This window comes from Rhinolophus hipposideros (assembly GCF_964194185.1).
Source record: "Rhinolophus hipposideros genome assembly, chromosome: 8".
Taxonomy (NCBI): domain Eukaryota; kingdom Metazoa; phylum Chordata; class Mammalia; order Chiroptera; family Rhinolophidae; genus Rhinolophus; species Rhinolophus hipposideros.
This window is the reverse complement of record NC_138054.1, coordinates 80,857,373-80,884,096: the sequence shown is the minus strand read 5'-3', so window position 1 is coordinate 80,884,096 and position 26,724 is coordinate 80,857,373. Positions and strand designations below refer to the sequence as shown.

Below are 26,724 nucleotides of genomic sequence, written 5' to 3'. Positions count from 1 at the left end.
ACCTACCAGCTGTATGACTTTCGGCGAGTGTTACTAACAACCTCTTCAGGCCTCATTTTGATTGGAGATCCTAGTTTCTATATTCCAGAGTTCTTGTGAATTTCAAGAGAGATAATATGTAATAAATACTTAGAACAATACCCGGAACATAGGAAGTACTTAATGAGTATTAGGCATAGTTATTGTGAATACTCTGCTTTTTTATTCCCCTAGTTCCCTGTTCATGCTCTTATCCTAGCAATTATTTTGGTTATTGTTTGTCCCACTGTGAGACCTTAATTCCTTGAGTAGGGATTGGGTCTTTATTCACTGTATTTCTTCAACAGATATTTATTGAGATTGCACTATATTCTAGCCCTGAGGATACAGTGGTGAAGAAGACCCCTGAATTTCCTTTTTACTGGGAGGAGACAGATAATAAGAAAAATAAAGAGGTGAGATCATTTGGGATGGTGATAAGCATTATGAAGGAAATAAAGCAGTGTGATGTGATAGTTGGGGGTGCCACTTAAGCTGGGTGGGGTAGAGGTCTTCTAGAAGAGGTGATATTTAAGCAAAGACCTACCTGTAGGGTACAAAGGAGCAGGCATGTGCAGAGCAGAAGTGAGACCTGCAAGTACAAGGCTCTGAAGGGGCGCAGTAAGCTCAATATGTCAGAAAAACAAAGAGGGAAGCATGACTGGAGCCTAGGGAGTGAGTGCATGGTCCAGAGGAGGTTGGAGAGATGGACAAAAGCCAGGAGAAGCCATCAAAGGGTTTACGCAGGTGTATATTGCTCACGTTTGCATCTGAGGTACTGAGCACGTAATAGACGCTCACTAACTGTTGAATATTGGTGTCATGCAGGGTCTCAGTTCCCACTTCTGGCAGGTGAACGCAGGATATGGTGAGGCCGAAAAGGAACACTAACAGAGCCATAGATATGGGGTTCATACCACTATATGCTCAATGGTGGCCAGTCGGGACACAAGAAACAAATATCCGCCAATACCCCAACAAGGGGTCTTCCTGCACCACAGTCTCGCTGGTGGCCAGGTGAGACACAGGACATAGGATCCACACCATCCGCAATCTGCACTTGCTAACGACAATCCGCACTTGCTAGCGTAGCCACGGCAGTTATGTACAAAACAGTAGTGGCTAATGGCCAACTGGTCACAGCTGATGGCCACCTAATAACCGAGCCAGCACCTTGCCACGTGAGGCCGAGAGTCTGGAAACTGCTCTCTGCAATTGGTCACACTGCCCATGACCAATTGGTTCGCATAGCGATAGTTTTCAAGTTCAAACTTCATCGCTGTGCTACGTATGTGCCTCTGGGTTCTTACTAAACCCTGCTGGATGGGGATGGAGTTGCTTGGTTATTTCTAGACTCTTCTCTCCCCTATCCCATGTCATCTACCCTTCTTCAGTGACAGTGACCCAGATTATCTCCACCAGAGATGTGTAACAGAGATGAAGGAGGAAAGCCTGGGCCACTTGTAGAAAAGGCAAGTAGGAAACAGGTTCGGTCAGTTCCTCTTCTTTCCCTGACACCTAGAAGGGTCGAGGGCTCTGGACAGGTGTACTGATGTGGCACAAAGGGGAGGAGGGAGGCTGAGCCGCAGGAGGAGCTACAGAAGGGGTGGGGGTGGTGTCGGAGCTGTGGAGTAGACTGACTGCAGCAGCTGCAGGTGCTCTAGCCCCTGGGGGTGTGACAGGCCAAACCAGGAGCACATCTGGAGTCCTAGCAGCACAGTGGGGCGGCTGACACCATCTGGGCCTTCATCAGCCACAGGAGGGAAAGACCAGCCAGTAGGTCAGCATGAAAGGTTAGGCTTAGTTCTTAAGTGATAGGAATTGACATACCAACCTTTTAGTAACAACAGTGAGACTTTATTATTGTTCGACTGAATTATTTTTAACCTTCATTTCTGTGAAATATTACTAGAAAAATCCCATTAACACAAACGTACAGTACAGTGAATAATTACAAAGCAGACATCCATGTAATCATCAGTCAGGTCATGAGACAGAGCATCGCCAACCTGTCGCCCCTGCACACCGGCCACCCCCCCCCATTCCTCCCAGATGACAACCTCCCTTAGAGGAAGCCAGTAGCCGGATTTTTTATAATAATCACTTCTTGGCTTTTCTTTATAGCTTTAACGCCTGGGAATCACACGGAAAGTCTTAAATTAGGATATTCTCAAATCCTAAGACTGAAGACCTCGAAAGAGAGCCTTTTCAATGTGGAGCCTCCTCGTCTTTCAGAAATCTTCGTACGGCCTGGGGTGATGGTGGTGGATTTGCGGTCTTTGGCATTTGACAAAGAATGCACTTTGGCTGATTCTCTCTTTCAGCCCGTTTCAGTGCTCCCTCTGTTTAAGGCACCTGAAGAATATGGTGAAAGGCACGGAGCTGCATCCCAAACCCTGTGTGTCCCCGGGAGTTTGCAGTAGGGCAGAGACAGCATGGAGACACATGACAGAACAGGGCAAGGGCCTCAAGAAGTCCCCAGAGAAGTGCTATGGGAGTTTCGAAAAGGCAGAGATCGCTTTTGGCAGCTGAGAGCCGAGCAGGCTTTGTGGAAGAGGTGGCATTGCATTCATTCATGCATTATTTATCAAACGTTTTTGAAGGCTGGCAGTGTGCCAGGAAATTAGGTCAAAGGATACAAAAATGAATAAGATAAGATCCCTGCCTGCTCACGGCCTCATGGTTGTGTTAGCACAGATATAAATGATCCCAATAAGGTATGCTTGAAATACAAAGTGTAATAGGGATGCTTGGTGCCTGGGGTTGTCAGGGAAGGCTTCAGAGAGAATAGGAGTTTGGCAGACAGAGAAGGGAACCACTGAATCTGCAGAGGAACAGGTGGGAAAGGACACAGGACAGTGTTGGCAAAAGAGACAGTTCATGGTAGCAAGGAGAGTGGGACTTGACAGCTAGGATGGGTGAGCGGGAAAGGTGTTCTAAACAAAAGGAACAGCATGAGCAGGGCACAGAGGCAAGAAATCATGGTACCTGCACATGGTACTAAACTAAGTAATTCAGTCTAGCTACAGCATAAGTTGTGTGATGGTTAATTCTATATATCAATTTGACTGGGCCATGGGGTGCCCAGATATTTGGTTAAACATTATTCTGCGTGTGCCTGTGTGGGTGTTTTGGGGTGAGATTAACATTGGGATTGGTAGACTGAGTACTGCAGACTGCTCTCTCTAATATGGTGGGCCTCATCCAATCAGTTGAAGGCCTGAATAGAACAAACGCCTTGGTTTGGCTTTGGACTAAAACTGAAACATTGGTTTTTCCTGGGTCTTGAGCCTGATGGCCATTGGACTGCCACTGAGACATTGGCTCTTCTGGTCCTCAGCCCTAGAATGTGGCCTGGAACTACACCGTCACCTTTCCTGGGTCGCTAACTTGCCAACTCACCCAGCAGATGTTGGGACTTATCAGCCTCTATAGTTGTGTGAATTGTATATATATGGGTAGATAGATAGAAATGTTGACAGATGTAGATAGATATAGACACAGATCTTTTCTATTGGTTCCATTCTTCTGGAGAACCCTAATACAGAAGGGAAAAGGAAAGAGCTTTGGAAAGGCAAGTTGGTGCTAGATCATGGAGAACACAGAATTCCTGGCTAAAGGACTTTTGCATTTTATTTTGAGGACGAAGGAGAAAACACTGGGGATTTGTTAGCCAGGAAGTGACTTAATAAGAGCTGAGGTCTGGGAAGATGAAGTTTGTGCTATATAAAACGAATTAAAAGATTCTCAAAGGAAACATCTAGAAAGTGGATAATTTTGTGGGTATAGGATTTACGGTGCAGAAAAGGTTGGGAGTCCCCAGATGAATAAGGGTGCAGGGACCCAAAGCAGATATGGGCACCATAGAACTTAGAGCAGGTGGCAACTGGAAGATGATTTCAGTGGTGCTGATGGGACTTCTTAGTAGCTGAAAATTTGGAAATGGGGATGGGAATAAGGACTGGAGGAGGTAGAGATTTGGGAACCATTTACATAGAGGGTGGTGGCAAGTACCACAAAGGAACAGACATGGGGGATAGGGGTGGCAAAGTGATTCATCAAGAGTCTTGCAGTTGTGAGAGAAACGTACTTAACCTGGCTCAGGCAGTATAGGGAATTTATTGGCTAGTGTGACTGGAAGTTGAAGCAAAACAGAATCCAAGGACTCAAACAATGCCACTGGAACTTGGTTTCACTGTCTCCGTCTCTCAGTTCTATTTCCCCCCTCTGTCTTCATCTCATTTTCAGGCAGTCTCTTTCTTTGCAATAGGAAGATGGCTGCCAGCAGTGCCATACTTACACGTTGCCCTCAGCAGATAGATTCATTCAACTGGACACTTCTGACCAAAGTCCCCAAATTGACTCTTGTTGGGGTTTATGGGGTCCTATGCCCACTGCTGAAATGCTGTGGCAAGAGGGCTCTCTAAAATGCTGTGATTGGCCAAAGGGGAGGGAGTTAAGTCATTTCGTCTAGAACCACTTGGATTGAGAATGGGGGTGGGGCTGCTCCAGGAGAAATGGAAGTGCTGTGACCAGAAGAAGGAGGAATGGGCACTGGGCTGGTAACCACAGGGGAAGGGGTGCTGGTGACCTCCAGGCTGCCCTGCCTGTTAATACGAGGCAACTGTAGCAAATGGGGCTGTGGGGGGGGCATGGGTGTCTGGGAGGGCCAGCAGCAAGGGAAGGGGTAGACTGTGGTTAAGTAGTAATGCTACTGCCTTTTGGGGCTGTTAAGAGGTGGGGGCGGGCCCTTCTGCCAAAAACCTGGCAACATAATAGACCAAGTGCTAACGGAGTCCTTGTTGTCAGAATAAAGGCAGGAAAAGCCAAGCAGTTGGGTGACACCCCATCAAGATATTGCTGCTGATGGAAAGGGCGGACATTGTCTGGGGACATTCATGGGATTGTGAGACGGGATGAAGGAAAGGTCACTGCCAACTGGCCTTGCAGTGGGAGAAAACACAACCACTTTTCCCTGAAGTTTAAGAAACTAAGCTGACGCGTTTTTACAATAGTGAAAAATTTGTAATAGCCCCAAATAACCTAAATTCCAATAGTAGGAGATTGGGTAAATATTGTAATGCCCATACATTAGCATACAGCCTTTACAAATAATGCTTTATTTGACATGGAAAGATGTTCACAATGTAGTTTTTAGAGAGAAAAGCAGATTACAGTGTTTTTGCGTAATAGATGTGTGTGTGTGTGTATACACACATATATATATATATACGAGCGTAAACAAATATCTGGTGTACACCAAAATGTTAATCGTTGGTATTATTAGGTGTAGGACTACAGCTGAAGTCTATTGTTTGGTTTGTCTATAATAAGCCTGCTGGGTAGTATGATAGCGTAGTTGTCAACTAGAGCCAGCCTCCTGGGTCCAAGTCCCAGCTCTGCCACCTCCTGCCTCGGCTCATTCCCAACACCTCGGAGCCTCAGTTCATATATCAATAAATGGGGGTTCTAGTTCTTCACTCGTAAAATGGTTGTTGAGTATTCAATTAGCTACTATTACACCCAACGTTGTTCTCACCATACCTAAACACTCAAAAATGTAGTTATTCTTCTTGGGTAATTAATAAGTCCCAAAGAAAATGTGACTATTAAATCAAATATATTGGAAACGTGTCTTCGTTGGCCAAATATGTTTGGTAGTCACCAATAAATGGACTATTAAGATAAGCTGTTTTCCTTTAACACTGGGAAACACATGAGAATAGGACAGTGAAGGTTGCCATTTTCCCAAAGCGTGCACACTCACATGGAAGACAGATGACAAACAGGTGCTGTGAAGACAGGATGATCAGGAAGGGCTGGGAGCCAACGAAAGGGCTGGTGACAGGCAGGGGCAACAGTGAGTGCAAGGCCTTGCCGTGGGGAGGAAGTGTCTACACCGAACGAAGACGATACACCTGGAGCGAGGGCCACTGGGGTGTAGGCAGAGATGAGGACAGCTCTCATGCCACGGCGGACCCACAGAATACAGGCCTGGGGAGTCTGGACCATCCGCCTGCGATGGTCTCGGGCAAGTCACGCTCACCCTTTGAGTCTCCTCCGTCTTCTATGCAAACTAGGGATGATGATACTTTGCTTCACAAAGTTGCAAGGATCAAAAGCGCTCTGCAAACGACTGCTTGCCGTATCATTACCACTACGTAACAACCAGGCGAGAAAGACGTACGAAGATCAGCCACAGAGCAGACAGCGGCGCTGAGCGGCGCGTGCGCGTTCGACAGTCCGAGCCGGGGCGGGGCATGAATCCAAGCCCCGCCTCGGCCTCTGCTGGCCTCCTGGTTCCGCCCACTTCCGCGGGTACCCAACCGTGCGTCGCCTGCGTGCTGACGTCAGGCGCGTGCCCCTGTCCGGCAGTCGAGGAGACCCCGCGCAGTGCTGCCAACGCCCCGGCGAGAAGCTGAGGTGAGTGCGGGGCCCGAGGCTCCCGGCGGGAGCGGCGTCCCCGTGGTCCTGGTCCCGCCGCCCCCAGCCTGTCCCGTCCGCGGGGATAACCCGCCTCTGGGATCCCGGGAAGCCGAAGAGCGCGGGGCCGGGGGGGTTGCGGTGGGGTGGTGGCCGGCTCGCGCTGCTCCGTCCGGGGGGACGCGCGCGCGTCCGGGTTCCTTCGGGCAGTGGAGGGGAGAGGGTCGCGGAGGGAGACGCGGGGGGCGCCCGCTCCCCAGAGCGGAGCGCGGCGGGGGCGCGGGGTGCTGGCCTGCGGGCGCGGGCGCGGCCGGGCTGTCACCGGGCTGCGGCGGAAGGAAGGGGTCACACCCATCTCGGCAGCCCGGGCTCCCCTCCCCCCGGCGGCTCCGCGGGCGGACGGCAGCCCGGGCGCCGCGGGCGGAGCACAGGCCGAACGAGGCGTCGGAGGCCGCGGCTGCCGGCCTGGGGCTGCCCCCTGCGCTGCGGCGCCGACTTCCTGCTTCGCCCGGCGCGGCCGCGGACATTTTGCGGCGGGCGGGGGAGGGGAGCGGACTTGCCGGCGCGGCGGGGAAGCGGGGGCCGGGCCGGGCCGGGCCGGGCCGGGCCGGGCCGGGGCGGGGCGGGCGGGGCGGGGGCGGCCGGGGCTGCCCGGCTGGGCCGCGGCGCGCGGAGGGCCTGGTCGTGGCTGCTCCCGTCTCCCTTATTTTCGCCGTAGGCTGAGTTTCTAACCCCATTTCCGTTTGCTCCTCCAACTCAATCTTCCTGCCTGTTCAGCTGAAGCTTCCTTTTCAGGGAGTTACCTAACCACCTCCCGAAACTGCCGTTGGGCCACTCGCTTAATTCCTCTTACTAGGGGCAGATTTTCTTTGTTCGTTTTGTTGTTTTTTTCTCCCCCCCTCCCTGTAAGTCCGAGAGAAATGCAGTGTGGAAGATTACGTCACCGCGATGTCAGGGGCGAGAGTCTTAACTCCTGCAAGTCAGGGACTCCTCGAATTAAGAACAGCATTTCTCAGCCGTAGGTGAATGTCCTGCCGGCTTCCTCCGTCATATTCAGAGGCGATCTTTTCACACCCCGGCCGTCTCCGAGGCACCTAAAAGCCAGGAAGGTTTAACATCTCAGGATCAGTTTGTGCCAGGGAGTGAAGCGTAAGACAACACCTTCTCCAGCTACTCGTGGAGGCGATAACTTGAAAGGTCCTTTTGTACTCGAGATGCATTTATTTGTGGAAGCATCTCTTTGGTCCAAAATGACTTTCCCCCGACTGGTTAACTTCTCCCATCTGACTTAGATGCAGACAACATATTTCAGTTGATTCACGTGCCCTTTTGGGGACAGGAGTGGTGAAAAGAGAAGCAGTTCATTTGATGCCTAATCTTTGCTTGCTAGACACTTTCAGTTTTGTAATTAAAAATAAAGTTTGGATTTTCAGCTGAAAAAAAAACTCGAGTGACATTTTTGAGACATTTGGGATCACGGTGTTTGCTCCCGAGAATGTTGGTACATCCTTCGTTGACTACAGGGTACACGGTAGCACAGAAAAATGTTAGCATTGTAAAGCAAATGAGATTAGTTGTGTAATGCATTGTTATAAGTTCTTGTTGGAACAAGCACTTTCCTATGGTTTCCCATTTGTATAGAAAGAAGGGGTTGCTTGTTAAGAAACACTTAAAAGAAGTGGTAGGTTTAGGTTTAAATCAGTTTTCTGTAGTCTGTAGGTGTTGTAGATTGGATAGGTGTGGAGCTTGGATCTTCAAATACATTTGCCATAATCTCTTTTTAAGAATATAAAAATGGAACACTTTCCTGCTGCTTTATTTCTGGAGTCTTCCGTGTTTAAGAAGTTTAATTACACATACATCAATTTGTATCCTTCCTTTTAAAATATAGCAGAATAGTCTTGAGTTTACAGTGTTCAGACTGAAGGAAGGAGTAGAGCTTGGTAATTAATTGAATATTAAAAGTGAGCTCTTTTCCAGTAATTTCTTCAAGATCTAAAAGGTATCGCATTCTCTTAAAATATTTTCACATAATAACCAACGACCGTGCTCAGTTAAACTTAATTTTTTGGGAAATAAGACAGGTGTTACAACCTGGGGTAGTCAGGACTTAAACATCAGTGAGGTTTTTAAAGCCCACTAAGATCAAATCTTGACTTTTTGTAACATCAAGATTTGTTTTATTTGGATACTTTTTTCCACTTAAATTTTATTTATGGTCTATTAGAAAAGCATTTCTAGTTATTTTTAAAATGGTTATAGTAATGTTTTGATCCAAGAGCTGTCACATTTGGAAAGTTTTGAAGTATAGTTTATTGTGATAGTCTGGGAGTAGTATTTATAGGCATTCTTGGAAATAAAAGTCAAATTGTACTTTTACTGGTAGGTACATTTTAAATGCATGTATTAGGCTCTTTTGAGTGGTTGAGGAACACTTAATGAGAAGCATTTCAGGCTACAGGGCCTCTTCAGGAGAAGGAGGGTTAATATTTTAACTTGTTTCCCATAAATAGATCTATAATCCTCCTATATTAAAGGGCTTAATTCTAGGCCTTCAATATTCAATATTCTCTTCCAAATCTATTAGTTTCACCCACTAGAATATAAGTTCTATGAGGACAGGCTTTGACCTGGCATGGTCACTCCTGTATCTCTAGCACCTAGAATATGCCAGACACATACCATGTATCCCCCAAAATAAGACCTAGCTGGACACTCAGCTCTAATGCGTCTTTTGGAGCAAAAATTAATATAAGACCCGGTTTTATTTTACTATAAAATATGTTGTATAAGACCCGGTTTTATAGTAAAATAAAACCGGGTCTTATATTAATTTCTGCTCCAAAAGACGCATTAGAGCTGATTGTCCGGCTAGGTCTTATTTTCAGGGAAACACCGTAGTAGGTCTCAAGAAATGCTTGTCGAATGAATTTGATGATGTCTGAGGCTTAACTTTCTCTTTCTGCATATTCTGTATGCCTGTGTACTGTGTTTCCTGAGACTTCTTTTGTGCTTGCTCTGCCATATCTATATATTTGGGTTCATTGACGTGATGATTACTAATCTTTTGTTTGACTACATCCATCTGTTTAATCTAGTATCTTCTGCAGTATACTATCTGGACAGTTTACTGTTGCTTAGAAAATCTTCTGATGATCAGTTCTTATACTTGTAGAAATTATTCAGATTTTAGTATTTGTTTCCTTCCTCTATATCTTTGTTTGCAAATAGCAGCTTATTTTTGCTTTTTTCCCCCTGGAGAGTATCAAATTCCTGGCCATGTTATGTTTTGTCTCTTTCCAGTTTCTACTTTTAGTTACTCATCTCTTTAGTCCAAAATATTTTTGCTAAAGCAATTTTTATTACTTGTCATTTCAGCTATGTCTACTCTCCTTCACTAGCTGCCCCTGGGACATTGGTCTTAAACTGCTTATTTCATGAAGTGAAACCAGGTTTCTGCCACGAAAATGGTGTTCCATTAAAATATTTTTCTCAAATATTTAGCTGTTATGCTGAAGTCCAGTACAATTTCTAATATAGCAAAAAACTACATATTATTTAGTCGTGGTATTCACCAAGCATCACACCACACTTTTAACATTTGCATCGTTTTCTCCAAGAGTAAGCCATTATGATTTGCCATTTTAATTCTGCTGTGTAGACTTAGAGATACTCCTACCTAGTGTGGTGATTAAAAGTGTAGACTCTAGAACCTGACTGTCTAGGTTCAAATCCTGACTCTGCCACTTATTAGCTGTGTGCAATCTTTGTGACTCAGGTGTACCTCTGTATAAGATGGCTAGCAATAGTCCCTATCTGCCAGTGTTCTGAGAATCAAATCAGTTAATCCATGTGAAGCACGTAATGCTGTGTTTGCTCTTATTATTATCTCTTAGGCCCCCACCTTTGAGAAGCTGTCTGCATTTCCCCCAAACATCAGGATGTTAATAATCACCTCTACCCCAGATTAATCTCACGAAACCATTTAAATTATTAAATGAAGTGGAAATTGTTGCCTGCTTTAAATTTTTATGTGTTAGCTTAACCAGTGTCTTAGAAGCAAGAGTGTAAAGGTCCGGAGTACTGCAGTGTGTGATCTATGGACCAGCAGCATAAGCACCTTGGAGCTCATTAGGAATGTCAGGCTCCATCCCAATCCTACTGAATCAGAATCTGTGTTTTAAAACAATCCCCACGTGACTTTCATGCACATTAAAGTTTGAAGCACCCTCTTCAGGACTGCCAGAGTGATGTCTTAAGGAATTTCAGAAACAATGTTCAGTATTTATTCTTGCTTTCCCCCTTCTCAGGTATAACCTGGTTTCTGGTAGGCAGTGTAACTGGGTTTATTGCGAGGATCATAATCTTAAAGTGAATGTGAAACCTATTTGGTTTTTAAACATTGGTGGTTTCTTGCCTATCGTTCCAAATCGACTTATGCTTGTGCTCATTATCAGGAAAAAAAAAAGTGTTTAGTTATTCAAATGTCATTGCCCACTTAGTAATAACTAGATAATCTTCAATTCTGGTTTAATTTAGTATATCAATTACATATTTGAACTCAAATGACATCTTACTGGAAACTAATTTTTATGAAGAGCATATGATCAGGATCATTCATATAACTATTGGTTATGAAAACAGGTGAAATACTCAGTTGGCATTTGGCTGGTCAAATGTAAAAATGTTTTCTTTCTTTACTAAAATAAACCATATTCAATTTCGAGGGAAAATGTTTTAAGAAATTTTTCTTAGTTTTTCATATAATTTGACATACAATATTATATTATTAGTTCCAGGTTTACAACATAGTGATTAGACATTTATATAACTTAGTGAACTGATCACTCTAAGTCTAGTACCCATGTGACGCCATGCAATTACAATATTATTGACTCTATGAAGGGAAAATAATAAAACTCTAGTCTTAGCTGCCATATTGAAAAATTATTGCTATTTTTAAGGACTAGATTGAAGTTTTAATAACTTTTCCCTATTTTTCTTAAACTACAGAGGGTGACAAAAAATGTATACACATTTTAAAAAAGGAAAAAAAAACTATAAATTGTAATATGTACTTAATATACGTATACTGATAACAAAAGATGAATACAAGTCATTTTTTTGAATACATTACATTTTTTTGGCACTCCGGTATTTCTCCAGTGTAGGAGAAATTCACCAGTGCTATTCTTGGGCAGTGTATATTCTAGAGTAGTGTTTCCTAACCCTTTGGAAATAAAGGCAGACAGAAAACTATTTGTATGCCACATGGGGGTAAATGGATGAGGCTGCTCCTGGCTGATTGCAGGTGTTCTGCAGGAGAGCTGGAGGATCAATGTATCAGGCAGCCCTGTGTCCATTCCGTGTCCCAAGTGGCAGTATGAAGCCATCTATTATTGGATATTAAACCACAGCCATTCTTTTCAGCTAAAAAGATTATCCTGTGGAAACAAAAGAGATTCAGAACAGATCAAATGAAGAACAAATTAAACTAGAGGGAGAGATGGAGGTGGAATAAAAGAATAAATACTGTGTTGAGTATGAGAAGAGGATAAATTTTGTAGAAGAAAGCATAAACAAGATTTTACCTGCAATCCATTTGCTTTGTTGGTTGGCAATTTAAGAATACTTGTACTAGATTTTTTGTTTGCTTTTAAATCTTTTAAAGCAGATGAAGAGGAGTAGGAAATAAAAGAATAAAGCTAACAAAAATACAACTTCATTTGAGCTACTAGTACTTGTTTCACTAGCTGAATGCTATTTGAGAGGAGCTCAATTTTAGAATCTTCTGCAGTGGAATTAAACCATCTTTATCATTTATTACTTTCCCAGAAAACCATATTTTTATTGTGGAGTTTAAGATTAACAGTAACAGATTTTAAAACGTAAATTTTCATATCAGATAACTAGGAAAAAATGGACAGTTCCTGTAAGTATTAGACTGCTAGGGTTTAAATCACTAAAATAACCCCCATTTGTTTCAGAAGGTATACAAATAGTATAAATAGTACAAGATATAAGCTATGGAAATGTTTGAATTATTTTAGGTTATTTATTTATTCTACTCACCATAGAGCCAAAGGGAGTGTTAGATCGTTCTAAGAGTTTATAAACCAGAAGAGATGGGGTAGTACATAATTTTTAATTTTAAGAGTAATGCCTGTGTTGTTTCTTTCGTGTGTTTCAGAATGCCTGAAGATGTTTCCATGGGTGTGGGTGTCACATTAGTTGGAAACCCTACTTATTATATTTCCATCTTGGAAATTCATACTGTATATGTTTATTAAAGGCTCAGAGAAGTTAGACATCAGAGAATCTGTTTAATTCAGTGTTTCTTAAACTTGTTTGACGGAGCTTCCTTCCCCTTCCCTTTAAAGTTTTGAGAAAATGGACTGGGAGACACTGATGTCTGGTGGTTTATTAATCTCCATTAGGTTCATGGGCTGTTGGCGTGGCCAGTGTTTACTGTGGGTAGAAAAATGGGAAACATTTTCTCAAGTTCCTGAGACAGGTGAATTAATGGTAGAGACTTCAGCAGAGGCCACGAATTAACTGTTCTTGCTGTGATCTAAGCCCCAGTCAACAGCTGTTGTATAGAAATTGCTAATTTGCAATTTCTGAGCATGTTATATATAAAATACATCTTTGGGGTATGGAACTGAGCATATTATATATAAAATACATCTTTGGGATATCTATAGGGGAATAGCTCCATTTCAACTTAAAAGCAGGGCAAGGTATTGGGAGGGAGAAGCTGACCAATATTAGGGACTGGGAAATTGATTGTCCAGTGGCTGCGAGGGAAACTTCTGAAATGGAGTCACGGTCTCCAGTTTCCTCTGTTCTTAGATCAGTGATTATTCTATTTTGAGTATTTTATTGTTTTCCAGTATTCTGAAAAGCTTGCAGTAATTTCAAAGCCAGTATTTTAATGCTCTGAAAGTCATATAATTCTTAACTGTTTTATTTGCTGTCCAAGTAATTTTTAAAAAAAAAAATTGCTCACATAAACAAAAAGTGTTGTAGGAGTAATTATAAATTCTTCGTATTTTATAATTTGACGTATTTCCTCTGCTTTTTCTTCCTGTGTCACACATACTAGCCAATCCTCTCACCCCTATCCCACCTTTTAGATTAATTTTTTTTCCTAGTTGCATATATTACATGGAAATGAAGAAAAGTTCTCCTAAAAACTTGTCCTTGGTTCTAGTTAAATCAGAGCCAGGAACAGAAAAATTCTTTAATTTATATCTGTGTTACCAGTTATCCGAGAGAAGTGGGGAGTGAGGAAAGACGTACCATAATTTTGAATATCAGGGTTGTGGTTAGGGGTTTAGGTTGAGCTGTCTTATTAGTTCATAAAAAAAAAAAATTACTATTATTTGGTAATTGAGTAAGTTTTCTTCAGGATCAAGATCAATTCATGTCTTGGATGTGACGTGTTGAAGATCCAAAAGTTTTTCGGCTGATACCAACTTTCTTGTGCTACTGTTAGCGAAATTGGTATCATTTCTACTCATATAAAATATAAATCCACCTCTCTGGGTCTCACGCTCTCTCTTTTTTATATATGAAGATAAGGTGATTCTTTACAAAATTTTAACCTCCTCCCCCCAAAAAAAACCTCCACAAAAACCAAACAATGACAAAGAAGCAGCTTTTAAAATAGAGCTAATCAATGGCAAAGATTTTTGTGAAGACCTAGATTCTGGAGCTAATTCTTTGGCAATTATGTGATGTTTGAATTCATTATGCACTATTTAATTGATTTAAATCTGAATTGTTTCAAAATTAGAGGCACATTTTAATTATAATTAAATGTGTAATTATATTGAGTGTAAGATTGGTTACATTAACTATGTCACTCTGATACACTTGCAAACATAATGTGATGCACATAGTTTTGGGGGAATCCTGCTTTTTCTAGGAAAGTGTCTTTTTTGATAGTTTAAAATTGTGCATTCCCAGAATAGAATAGAGTTGCTTATGATGATAGATTATTTATTCCTGAAAATGATACTGGGTGTCTTTAAATACTTGGTGTTAACTACTTAGCGATCTAGTTCAGGCTGTGGAGTTGACTTATGCCTTTGGAGTAGGATTTTTGTCTTTTAAAAGGGTATGAAATTGTTTTTAGTTGTTGTTCTTTATCCAGATAGTAGTAGAGGGTTTAGGAACCTAAAGGACCCATTGAAGGGTATAGAAACAATATAGAAACATTGAAGGGTATAGAAATATGAGTCCAGAAACATGTTTTTCTACTTGCTGCATCTCTAACCCATACTATCTTATTCATGAATTCAGCAACCCTGTGCATGCTGTATGACAGTCACTGTTCTAGGTGTTGGGGACATAGCAGTGAATAAAACAGACCGAAACAAGTTTCTGTCCCCACATGAAATTTACATACTGAGGTGTGAATTGGAGATTAGTGTTTGGAGAAAAATGAAGAACTGGAGGAAAATGAGGGAGGGCTGGTCGTGGGGTATGATGGAGTGCTTCAGGGTTTGATAGAACTTGGATTGCATTTTAAAAATAAAGTAGTCACAGGAGTTCTAGCTCTGAAATGACATTTGAGTGAAGACCTCATAGGGGATGTGAATGAGCGAGCCATCTAGGCAAGAGAATTCTAGGTAGAGGGCACAACTGTAATCACTTTCTATCAGTAACAAGTACTGTTGCACTAACTTTTATATGAAATCTTTAAAAATAGACATTAAACCAATCGATTCCGCAATGCATCTGGAGTACCATTACAGGAGCTTAGTTTCCCAAAATATGGTGTATGTGTATAATTTCCATAGGCAGTTGATATAGTCAGGGCAGAAGTTTGTGCTCTGATGGTGCTGTCCTTGGTTTCAAATTGTGCTTGAAAAGGCAGATTTGTTGCCAACACATAGTGGTTATTTTTCAGTCTTTAAAACTATCTTTGTTGTTTCTGTTTCTCGCAATCTCTTGTAGCGGATAGAACTATATATACAGTTACTCAACTGCTGTGCAACCAAGCTGAAACATCTGCAGTCATGCCAGCTGTATTGACACAGACTTTGGTGCAACTGTTACAGTATCTCTTATCATTCTTTGTCCAGTTGTTTCTTCAAGTACTGTTGTTTCCCCAAAAAGAAGACCTAGCCGGACCATCAGCTCTACTGAGTCTTTTGGAGCAAAAATTAATATAAGACCCGGGTCTTATTTTAATATAACGTAAGACCCAGGTCTTACATAATGTAAGACCGGGTCTTAATATAATGTAAGACCCGGTCTTATATAATGTAATATAATGTAATTTTTGCTCCAAAAGACGCAGTAGAGCTGATGGTCCGGCTAGGGCTTCTTTTCGGGGAAACACGGTACGTGCTTGAATGCTTCTGTAGGCGTTTACCCCCAAAACAACCGATTTTACATCAAAACTGGTAGGCTGCTATGATTCAGAATCTTGGTGATCTTGTTTTGTGTTCTTTAAAAAATGGTTTGTAGTTTATAAAACAGACTGAGAATCTGAATGTAGGTACTTCTGCCTCATTAGATATAACAAAGTCTGAATGATCATGGTTAGTTTTGTAGTTCGCATCTTACCTGGTAACCTTTCAAAGAAAGATTCTTAGCCTGTCACTCATTTTACAGTGTGTGTTGCCTAGGTAGTATAGTGACTTACTTTTTGCAGCAATGTATGCTTGTATGTAGGATTTCTGATACAGGCTGGCCCATAATTTCATCCTTGATAGACTTAGGGCAGAATTTGTGTACTGATTCTGAAAAGGCCGTTTTCTTACAAGAATGCTTTAAGAACATAATAACTTGATCTTGAGATTTTTTTCTAACTTCTCCATTTGTCTGTGGTACAAACCTATCCTCTAATTTTCCAGACTAAAAAACTTCCTCATAACTTACTTAAGCAAACTTCCTTAAGCAAACGCACCCTCCGCTTTCAAACTGGTCAACTATTTGTTCTGTATTTTCATGCTCCTAACCTAGTGTAGGTCCTTCATTTAAGTCTTGGATTATTAAAGTAGTTTCTTAGTTGAGTTCCTTTACTATATCTGGTTACGTTTGCAGGCTGCCTTGGAATACAGGCACAAGATTGATATTCCTAAAAAAACTGTTCATGGATAAGAAAGAAATGGTAGCCTCTTGTTTGCCACCCAGGTTAAATTAAAACTCCGCTTTCAGTCTTTAATGACTTGGACTCATCCAGTTTTTTTGTTTGTTTCTTCCACTTTTCAGGTTGACAATACTTGTGCCCTTCCTCCTGATACTCCATCTAACTAGAGATTTTTTTCTCATATTCTTCTAGACCACTCTCATATTTATTATTCTTTTGAAAATCTATGGTACTTGTAGTGTAATTTTGTAGCAATCAGACTACTACAATTGTGTTAGCCTCTTCTGCTAATAACCAGCAAAATATACCAGGTGACACATGGCAAGCTATCTAGCATGGTGTTTGGCACAGAGTAGGTATTCAGTAATTTATTGAAATATTATGAAGGCCTTTGAAGGCAGGGTTTCTGTCTTAACCAATATAGTACTATAATAGGCATTTAAATATCTTGCTGACTTTTATAGTGAATAGAGTTTCTGGAAGAACAGGAGCCTTTTGTAACAAGCTCCAGGTCTTGTGTCCTGATGCAGTGAAGATTGGGTAAGATTGGTTAGGTGCTTGGTCTTCTTTGACACACACACTAGCATACTACTGTTAAACTCTCTTTGCATTTGTTTTTTACACATTAGACCACAAAATTTTAACAGTGGTAGTATATGTTTTTAATAACTTTGTGTTAGCTATATTGGTCATCTTCTATTTGTATAGCATTCATCCTGTGGTATATTGTTACTTATTCATTTTTTATGTTGCATTAACTGTTGTAATGGGATAGCATTCCATTGTTTCTTGGTGAATTTTCTTCATTTTGGATAAATTATCTGAAGTGGTATTTATTTTTTTAAAGAGGGATACAAATGTTTTAATTGTTGAACTACATTGGTAAGTTGAGTGATTTACATTGCATTACTAATGAAGTGAATGAAGTAGAATTATTGAGACAAGTGATGTGAATATTTTTATGGCCCTTAAAATACATGTGTAGGGCATTAAAAAACTGCCTGTGCTTATAAAATACATGTAGATCCGGTACTTTGGTGAGTTTGGTTTATCAGGGCTTGTTAGCTGTTAGACTGGGTTTGCTGACAGTGTTTTTCTTAGTTGTTGAATATGTCTTGGAGACCTTTACATTTCAGTAGATAGTTTTGTTTTTAAATTTAAAGGAAATACTGCATGCACATGGTGAAAACTTAAGTACAAAAGAGAATACAGTGAAAAATAACTCCCCATTCCACACCCCCATATCCCTTTCCCAAAAGCATCCACTGTTAGTTACCTAGCAGATATGTGTTTCTGTAGATATTCTCTGCATCTGTGCCGTTGCAGGTAGTCTTATGTGTCTCTGTAGATAGTTTCTGCACCTGTAAGTACATATGTATCTCATCTCCATTAAAAAAATAAGTTGCCATGTTATACACATTGTGCTGCACATTTTTAAAAACTCAATATATTTTGGAGCTGTTCATGTTGGCCCGGTGTTAGTTTGCTAGGGCTGCCATAACAAAGTACTATACTGGGTGATTCAAACAGAAATTTATTTCCTGACAGTTCTGGAGGCTAGAAGTCCAAGATCAAGGTGTTGTCAGGGGTTAGTTTCCTCTGAGGGCTTCTGTCTTTGGTTTATAAATGGCCCACTTTTAGGATCTTCATTCCCTCTTTTTCTCCTTATAGGACACCAGTGATATTGGATTAGGGCCCACCAGTGTGACTTCATCTTACCTTAATTCTTTAACGGCCCTCTCCCCAAATACAGTCAGTCATATTCTGAGGTATTGGGGGTTAGGACTTCAAAATATCAATTTTGGGGGTGCGAGGGACACAATTCATCAGTCCGTAACAGGCTCATTCTTTTTAATAGTTGAAAAATATTCCTTTGTATCATAACCTAGTTTACCAGTCTCCTGTTGGTATAGTGTTGGTATGTAAGTAGTCTCTAGTCTTGCTCCTACAAGCAAGGCCTGTGGTAAATATCCTTGTACCTACCTCTTTGCATACTTGGATAAAGTCTTAGAAATGGAATTGCCAGGTCAAAGAAAGTACATGTTAAATTTTGGTAGGTATTGGCCTAGACATAGAAGTCTTGTTTCTTACTGTTTCTGTTTTTTTTTTTTTGAAAGCAAAAATTTGCCTTGTGTAGTATGTTCTAAAAACACATTTTACTTTTAGGATACACGATTTGGCTTTCACTTAGCACTTCAATGGACTATAAATGCAGTACCCTGTACAAGATAGCCTAGATAGTCAGTTTCTAAATTGACTGCTTACCTGCGTTACTTCACAGTGAAAAAAAGAGCTCATATTTGAGTGTTAAGTGCCATATGAACGAGTAACCAAGTAATTCTTACAACCTATGATGTTAATGCTAAGAAACAAAGTCTTAAAGAAAGGTTACGTAGCTTGGCCAGAGTCTCACAAGAAAGAGGATATGAGCTGAGGGGATCTGCATGGCTCGAAAGCTTCTGTCCTTGGCCGCTACTCTACATTGTCTTCCTTGGGCATCTTAGAGACTTCATAAATATTTGTTGTATGAGTAAGTAATGTTATTTTGTCTCTTCTTAAAACAGAGATGGATTACAGCCCTTTTTGTATCATTCCTAATCCTCTGGCTACAAACACGAAATTTAATTTAAACTGTTCTTTGAGATCAGAGTGAGGGATTTTCATAAAGGATTTGATCAGGTTAGCAGATAACCCTGTCAAATAGAAGCATGGATTTTTCTGAGTTTTCTCTTACGTACAGTGTTTAGATGCTTTCATTTAACGGTAGTAATTCTAATCTTTATCAGGGCCATTTTGGTTTTTGCAAATTTTAATTGGGGGTAAGAATAAGGTGCCATATTAGGTGTTTATTCTTTACCAGGTGATATATTAGTTGCTGTATACATTTTCTCTTTTCTCTTTATGCCTAGCTGGAAAAATTAATATAAGACCCGGTCTTATATAAGACCTGGTATTATAGTAAAATAAGACCGGGTCTTATGTTAATTTTTGCTCCAAAAGATGCATTGGAGTTGACAGTCCGGCTAGGTCTTATTTTCGGGGAAACACAGTAGCAGTTTTTTGAGTTAAATGTTATTGTGTAGATGAGAAAATTAAGGTATAGAAGTGAAGTAACTTGCCAGGATCCCACACATTGAAATGGAGCTAAGATTGGAACCCATATTTGCTTGTCTTTAAAAATCCTGGTTTTTTTTTTATGTTACTTTAGCCAACAAGGTTGTTAAAAAAAACGTTAAAAATTTTTTTCTTGCCCTTAATATATGCTCAGTACTGTATAGGTGCCTTGGGAGGGAGATAAAGAAGTACAAGCCTCATTTTTCTTTCAGAGCGCCTAAAATCTATTAGAATAAGCACAAGCATATGTGAATAAAAACAACATGGTTAAGTAGTCAGTTGTGTGATTCAATTATTCAGTGAGTACTTACTGTGTGTCCAGGATTGAACTATTTTCTGGGCATACAGCAGAGTCCCTCCTGCTGTTACAGAAGTTTTTTTCTTATTTTTTTATGTCTCCCTTACTGCAGTATAACAAATAAACAAGATAATTATAGATTATGACCATACTATAAAGGGAGTAAAAAGGGTAATGTGATAGAAGTAAGGAGGGAGGGGGTTGGCTGTTAACTCTGGATAGTGTGCTTAGGGGAGGATTTTCTGAGGAGATATGAGTTGAGATGTGAAGGATGAGAAATCAACAGCTTTCAGAGCAGGGGAAAGTACTTTTGGCAAGTATGAAGAGCTGAAGGCAGGATAGGGTCTAGCGTGTTGAGGAACATAAAGAGACCTGTGTAGCTAGAGCATAGAGTGAAGGAGAGATGAGTACAAAATAACGAGATTTAAGAGCTAAGAAGGGCCTTGCTATGGGAGTTCACAGAATTGGGGCAGTTTTTGACAGCTGGAATAGGGAAGGAGTCTCAGATAAGGTGGGACTTTGGGGTGGAAAGTTAGGACAGAAGTAGAGTGAGTTGTAAGGCTAGACATCCATGGCTTGGAGACATGATGTGAATAAAGGCAAAAACTTTGAAATAAGCACCAAACCATATTGGATAGTTTAAATAGTATCAGGCAGTTGGCAATCAAGTAAATGGGCAGAGTAAGATGCAAAGAAACTGGTTGAGCAGTTTCAGTCCTGTTTTTCCCCAAGTTGTCCAGATCTCTCAGAGCTGTGGTAAATTCAGATTTGAGATTTGGGGTAAGTGAAATGCTCTTACCTTTCATTATCTGGTCTTCTGCATGAAACTAAGGGAGGTTTGAGTGTGTATTATGTATCTCCTTGCCCTTTCTTAGTAGAATAGAATTATATTGGCCTTAAATTAATTAAGAAACCAGAGCAAAATAATTGCATAGAAGGGTGTCAGTGTCAGTAATGTGATGAAGGAAGAATATGCTGGGGGAATGGGGAGATGAAGCTTGTTTGTTTACTTTCTGTGTATCCCGCAAGGATTGTTGCCCCAAGAGGACATAAACGTTGCAGGCGTGGGGGACATAGCTATGGTATAGGACAATGCTTGGCACATATTAAGTGATTAGTAAAGGCTTGTTGAATGAGTGAATAAATCTACAAGTCTTGACTATTTTGAGGGAAAAGCTTATTGTAGTTTCCATTCTCTTCTAATCAAACACGTAGTATTCTTGTACGTTATTGCGTACTCTTGAGTTTTTGCACATTGTTTCGAAATAATAAATTTAAAAATTATGCAGCTTATTTAAATATGTACTAAGTGGATTTCAATTTATTTATTTATTTTCACAAATATAAAATGATGACTGCCTGGCAGCCCTTATTTTTTGACAATTTGAGGAAGGGAAACTCACCATTATAGTAAAGATGAGGACTTAACATTCTGATTGGATCAGACATTTTGGGATGAAGTCATTTTCAGAAATGAGGCTGACACAGTAAACTTGTCTAGCTCTGCCGAAAACATCTTTACCACATAGAATCATAATCTTTCATTTTGTGAATGCTGCTGTCAGCACTTTTACCCCTGACAGTTGCTTCATTTTTGTCATTTCACGGACCCGTAGAACCTTAATTTGAGATTCGCCTATTAACTTTCTCATGTAGGTTATATTCACAGCATATATCAATTTCTTTCATAAGTGGCAGAAATGGAGCTATTTGAATAATTGTTTTCATAAGTGCTTACTATTTGCCATGCCATCCAACACTTTGCATGTGTTAATGCATTTAATTAGCAGCTGGAGATAGTAAGAATTTTGCAACCATTTTTGGGAGAGAAATGCATGAAGAATTCAAGATGGTATGTATTTGTCAAAAACCGAAAGAAAATTTTGTTTTATGCAACATCTGAAAGGTACATTTGGGTAGGGTGGGGAACCCACTATTTTTTCCAACAATCAAAAGCAGTAGTGCTGTTATCACTTGCATTCTGCCCGAGTCTCTTACTTTTTTTTTGTTGTGACATATCTACCAATTTTGTACATATTCACCAGTCTTCTTGTCAGAAATCAACAAGTGAAAAGCAACAACAGGGTTCTTGGACATGTGCCATGGAGACCTTGTCTTTTAAATTTTTATAATGACTTAATTCTGACGGTGAGTAAATAGAATTTTTGGGGAAAATAAGGGCCTTCACTAATTTTTTTCAATTAGACTAGATGCCTAGAAGATGGAACATAAACAAATGAAAACAACCAGTCAGCTCCTAGATAAGATGTGTTGGCTGGCTTGGGAGTCAGCAGAAGGTAGAAAAAAAATCTTAAAATTATTTCAGGAGGATTTTCCTATAAAGCAATAATTTTGGTAATAAAATATTTAATACTAGATGTTTCTTACCTCGCCTCTACTGTAATAATTATTCTGAGAAACTAATTGCCATGTTATTCACATGCAGAACTTAAATTCACAACAGAATGATTATCTCTTACAAAGCTCAATCTCTTACAAAGCTCAATCAAGTAAACGGGATTTATTTTACTCTCCTTACGAGCTAATATGTTTAGCCTGGTATTGTTTTGTGGATGCTGGCAGAAGACACGAGATTCCTGGGTCAGAGACAAAGAATTTAATTAAGGCACGGTCAGCAGCAGGAGGTCAGTGTGTCTGTTGCTTCCCTTTACCCCTAAGAATTCCATGTAGGAGATGCAGTGGGTTTGTGTCACAGCTGAGGAACACTGCGCTTGGGGAACCCACTATTTAATACTGTGTTTCCCCGAAAATAAGACCTAGCCGGACAATCAGCTCTAATGTGTCTTTTGGAGCCAAAATTAATATAAGACCCGGTATTATATTATATTATATACATTATATTATTATACCCAGTCTTATATAAGACCCGGTCTTATACGCATTAGAGCTGATTGTCCGGCTAGGTCTTATTATCGGGGAAACACGGTAGCAAGTGAGGAACAAACTTGTTCTTTGTCCCAGAGGGAGATATTTCTGTGTCCTTCAAGGTCGTTTGCTGCAAACACAACCTTCTGGCCTGGCCTGGGTAGAGTGGTTAGGGCCTTGCATTCTTAGCATACCCAGCAAGATGTAGAGAAGCACGAGAGACACATGGGGGCCTGTCTCTCCAACACAGCGTTGTCTACTTTTTGCTAATTGGAAGATATATATATGTGTATATATATATATATATATATACACATATATATATATATATACACACACACATACACACATATATATATTTTTAATAAATTTTATTGGGGAATATTAGGGGACAGTGTGTTTCTCCAGGGCCCATCAGCTCTAAGTCGTCCTTCAATCTAGCTGTGGAGGGCGCAGCTCAGCTCCAAGTCCAGTCGCCGTTTTCAATCTTTAGTTTCAGGGGGTGCAGCCCACCATCCCATGCGGGAATTGAACTGGCAACCCTGTTGTTGAGAGCTTGCGCTCTAACCAACTGAACCATCCGGCCGCGCCTCAGCGGCAGCTCGTCATCTTTAATCTAGTTGTGGAGGGCGCAGCTCATTGGCCCATGTGGGAATCGAACCGGCAAACACTGTTGTACAGAGCTCGCGTTCTAACCAACTGAGCCATCCGGCCTCCCCGAAAGATATTTTACAGAACTACAATTTTTTTCAGATTGGAATAGATAGTTATTATTGAAAACTGGGGCAAACTGCTGATTACATTAAGCTTCTTCTCGATTTTTATTAGGGCAAGTAACTTTGAGCAGTATCTGCATTGCTTTGACTTTTTGAATGAGTGGCAAAGTTTTCTAAGATTATTTCCTGTTTATTGAGGACTCTGGAAACAAATTACAAAGTTTGGAAAGAACTGTCTTTATGTGGCTTGTTCTGTATTTGCCTAAGTGTGAAGAGTTGGAAAAGAATGTTAGGATGCATGGGTCTTAACTTTCTGGCTTTGGGGCAAGTCACTTGTGTTTAGCCTAGAATATTTGCAAAATGATGGGGTAAGTTAGTTCATTAAGGAATATTTCACTTTTAAAAATTCTCAATTTTTATTTTTTTATTTTTTAAGTAATAATGAGTGAACTAATACCATTAAATTCTCTTAAATTTTGTTTGAAGCTAAACATTCATTTTAAGATTAAAAAAATTCCTTTGACAATGTATTGTTTTGGGGAGAAAAGTGGCTATGATAGAGGTGTAATAGGAGTTTTGGATTTTAGCTGGCTGCCAGCCAATAATAATGATGCTAAAGAGAGGGTTCTGTAGCCTCTTTAGTAGGGCTCAAGTAAACTAAAAGGGCTTTAGTTCTGAGATTGTCAAAGGGTAATTGGAGTCCCAAAGCACTTAAGAACCTATGAAATGGGGGTTTTGGTGTGGCTGTCTGGCAGAGCGATAGGTACTGGGAAAGTGTAGAAGATACATATTATTTAACAATTTACTTTCCTTATGATTGGGAGAATCATTTTTCATGCTTTAAATTGCTCAACCCCAATTCTAAGTTCTGGTACAAATGAACTTCATTATTAAAGAGGGATAGTGTTTAGTTACTGATGCAAAATAACTTTTCTAGACACTTGGTATACTGTTTTCCCAAAAATAAGACCTAGCTGGACCATCAGCTCTAATGTGACTTTTGGAGCAAAAATTAATATAAGATTGGGTCTTATATTAGACCTGGTATTATATGATATGATATTATAGATGATATTATATGATATATGATATTATATGATACTATATTATATAAGACCAGATCTTACATTATATTATACCCAGTCTTATATTGTATTAAAATAAGACTGGGTCTTATATTAATTTCTGCTCCAAAAGACACATTAGAGCTGATGGTCCAGCTAGGTCTTATTTTCGGGGAAACATGGTAGCAAAATGGTCATTGGTACTACGTAGCCTCTTAGCTGCCATAGTGATTTGACATTATTTTAACAGAAAATTAACATAGGATATACAAGCAAGTCTGGCCTAGTGTCCTCCATGTTGTTGAAGTTGGCATTGTATATATTGTGAAACCAAAGTCTCACCCCTGGTCACCTGCTTCCTCCCCATCGTGGGTCATCTGGTGACATTTTAATACATGAAGTTATTAATAATATGCTTTGCAGAATAGTTAAATTGGAACTTGATGCTGGAGTGACCCCTTTTGTAATGACAGCTCTATATTTGACTACATTTTTAGTAGGAACAGTGAGTACTATAATTATTTTGAAATAAAAAGAATTATGTGCTCCTTTCTAAGTGAGTTGGAATTGTTGATGTTTTAAAACTTTCATTGACTTAAAAGTGCCTTTTCATCATTCAAGAGTAATAGCTAACATTTACTAAGCACTTACTGTATACCAGGCACTGTTTTAATTTCTTTACATGTATTATCTTATTCAGCCAACTTATCCTATAAGGAAAGTGTTACTATATTTATTTTTAGATAAGGGAATAATGAGCCACAGAGAAGTTAAATAACTTGCCTAAGTTCATATAGCTAGAGTGATTGAGCCCGTCTGACTCCTGAACCAATGCTCTTAACCGGACCCACCACCAGTTTCCAACAGATTGCTGAGCTGTCAAGTTAGGAAACCTAAGAAATGGAAGATTGGTGGGTATTTAGAAAGGGGAAAAGTAAATTCTTATCACTAATTCTCTCCTGTCCCTTTGTCCCAATAAAATTAAGCAGTTGTGTCTGCAGGGTGAAGAAACAGGAAATGAACTTAACTCCTATTTCTTGCTTCCTCATCTGCCTTCCTCTTTCCAGTGCTGGCACTATTGTGGGTGTATACTTGTCACTCCATTTGCGGCGATCATGTTTGGTTTTTGGTAATGTCAGTTCTCAGGCGAGGTATGTATATAGTTTGAGAGCAGGGGCTTGACAGATTGCTTAGGTTTCAATTCCAGTTCTGCCATTTACTGGCTCATTAACCATGGCCTAGTTACTTCACTGAGCCTCACTTTTCTTACCTGTAAAATGGGAATAATACAGTATACACCTCATAGGGCTGTTGGGAGGATGAAATGTATGAATATGTGTAATAATGTTTAGAACAATATGTGGCACACAGTAAATGCTAAATAAGTTTGCTACCATCACTATTATTATATGAAAACACTTAGGTTGAAGCACCTCTGAAGTATCTTAGTTCATGATCTCAATATCACACATGAGTTTTTCGTTACGAAATATGTAAAATGCCTGGTTGATACAGCTAATTCATATAGATAATTTGGATTCTACTTTAAGAAACTTACTTTTCGGTGACCTAAAATGTCAGTCATGCTTAGTTTAGAGCCTTGTGTTACTGCTATTCCTTGTCTTGCTGTCATATAGTGTAGTGATTCTCAAACTTCATTGTGCATTAGAATTACATAGGGAGTACTGAGTTCTGATTTATTAGATCGGGGGTGAGGCCCAGGAATCTGAATTGTTAAACCCGTTCCAAGGTAATTCTGACTCTGGTGGTCCGAGGTGATAATTTTGAAATTGCTGATTTAGAGGCTGAATTCAAGCATAACAGGAAAAAGATTATAGAAGGTAACCACTGTCACATTTTTGGTAGTTTGCAGGTAGGCAGTGATGATTTGTAAACTAAAAGAGCATTTAATTTGGTGTTTAAAGATAGTGATGGGTCTTGTCTCATAACCTAAATTATTTTGTTAGCACTTGCTAGATAACTTGGTTTTAGTAACTACTCTGTAAATACAGAAAGAAATAATACAGGAGTCTTCAGGTGAAGAAGAAATATTTGGGTGGATTTCTTGGTTTTGTGTCATTAGCTAAATAGCAAATACAT

General features: G+C 40.3%; 1 protein-coding gene across 4 annotated transcripts in view; it reads left to right on the top strand.

Annotated features, from left to right (window-relative positions):
• The first annotated feature begins 6,341 nt into the window (after positions 1-6,341).
• The window catches only part of CDC42 (cell division cycle 42), a 36,174-nt gene continuing 15,791 nt past the window's right edge, over positions 6,342-26,724 (top strand). For 2 of the 4 annotated variants that reach the window (XM_081056594.1, XM_081056591.1), the window contains exon 1: positions 6,342-6,441. The gene's annotated coding sequence lies outside the window, so the exon portion shown is untranslated. Of the gene's footprint in view, positions 6,442-7,251; positions 7,464-7,566; positions 7,639-26,724 lie in introns of those variants that run through there. The other 2 variants (XM_081056592.1, XM_081056593.1) reach the window with 2 other exon arrangements.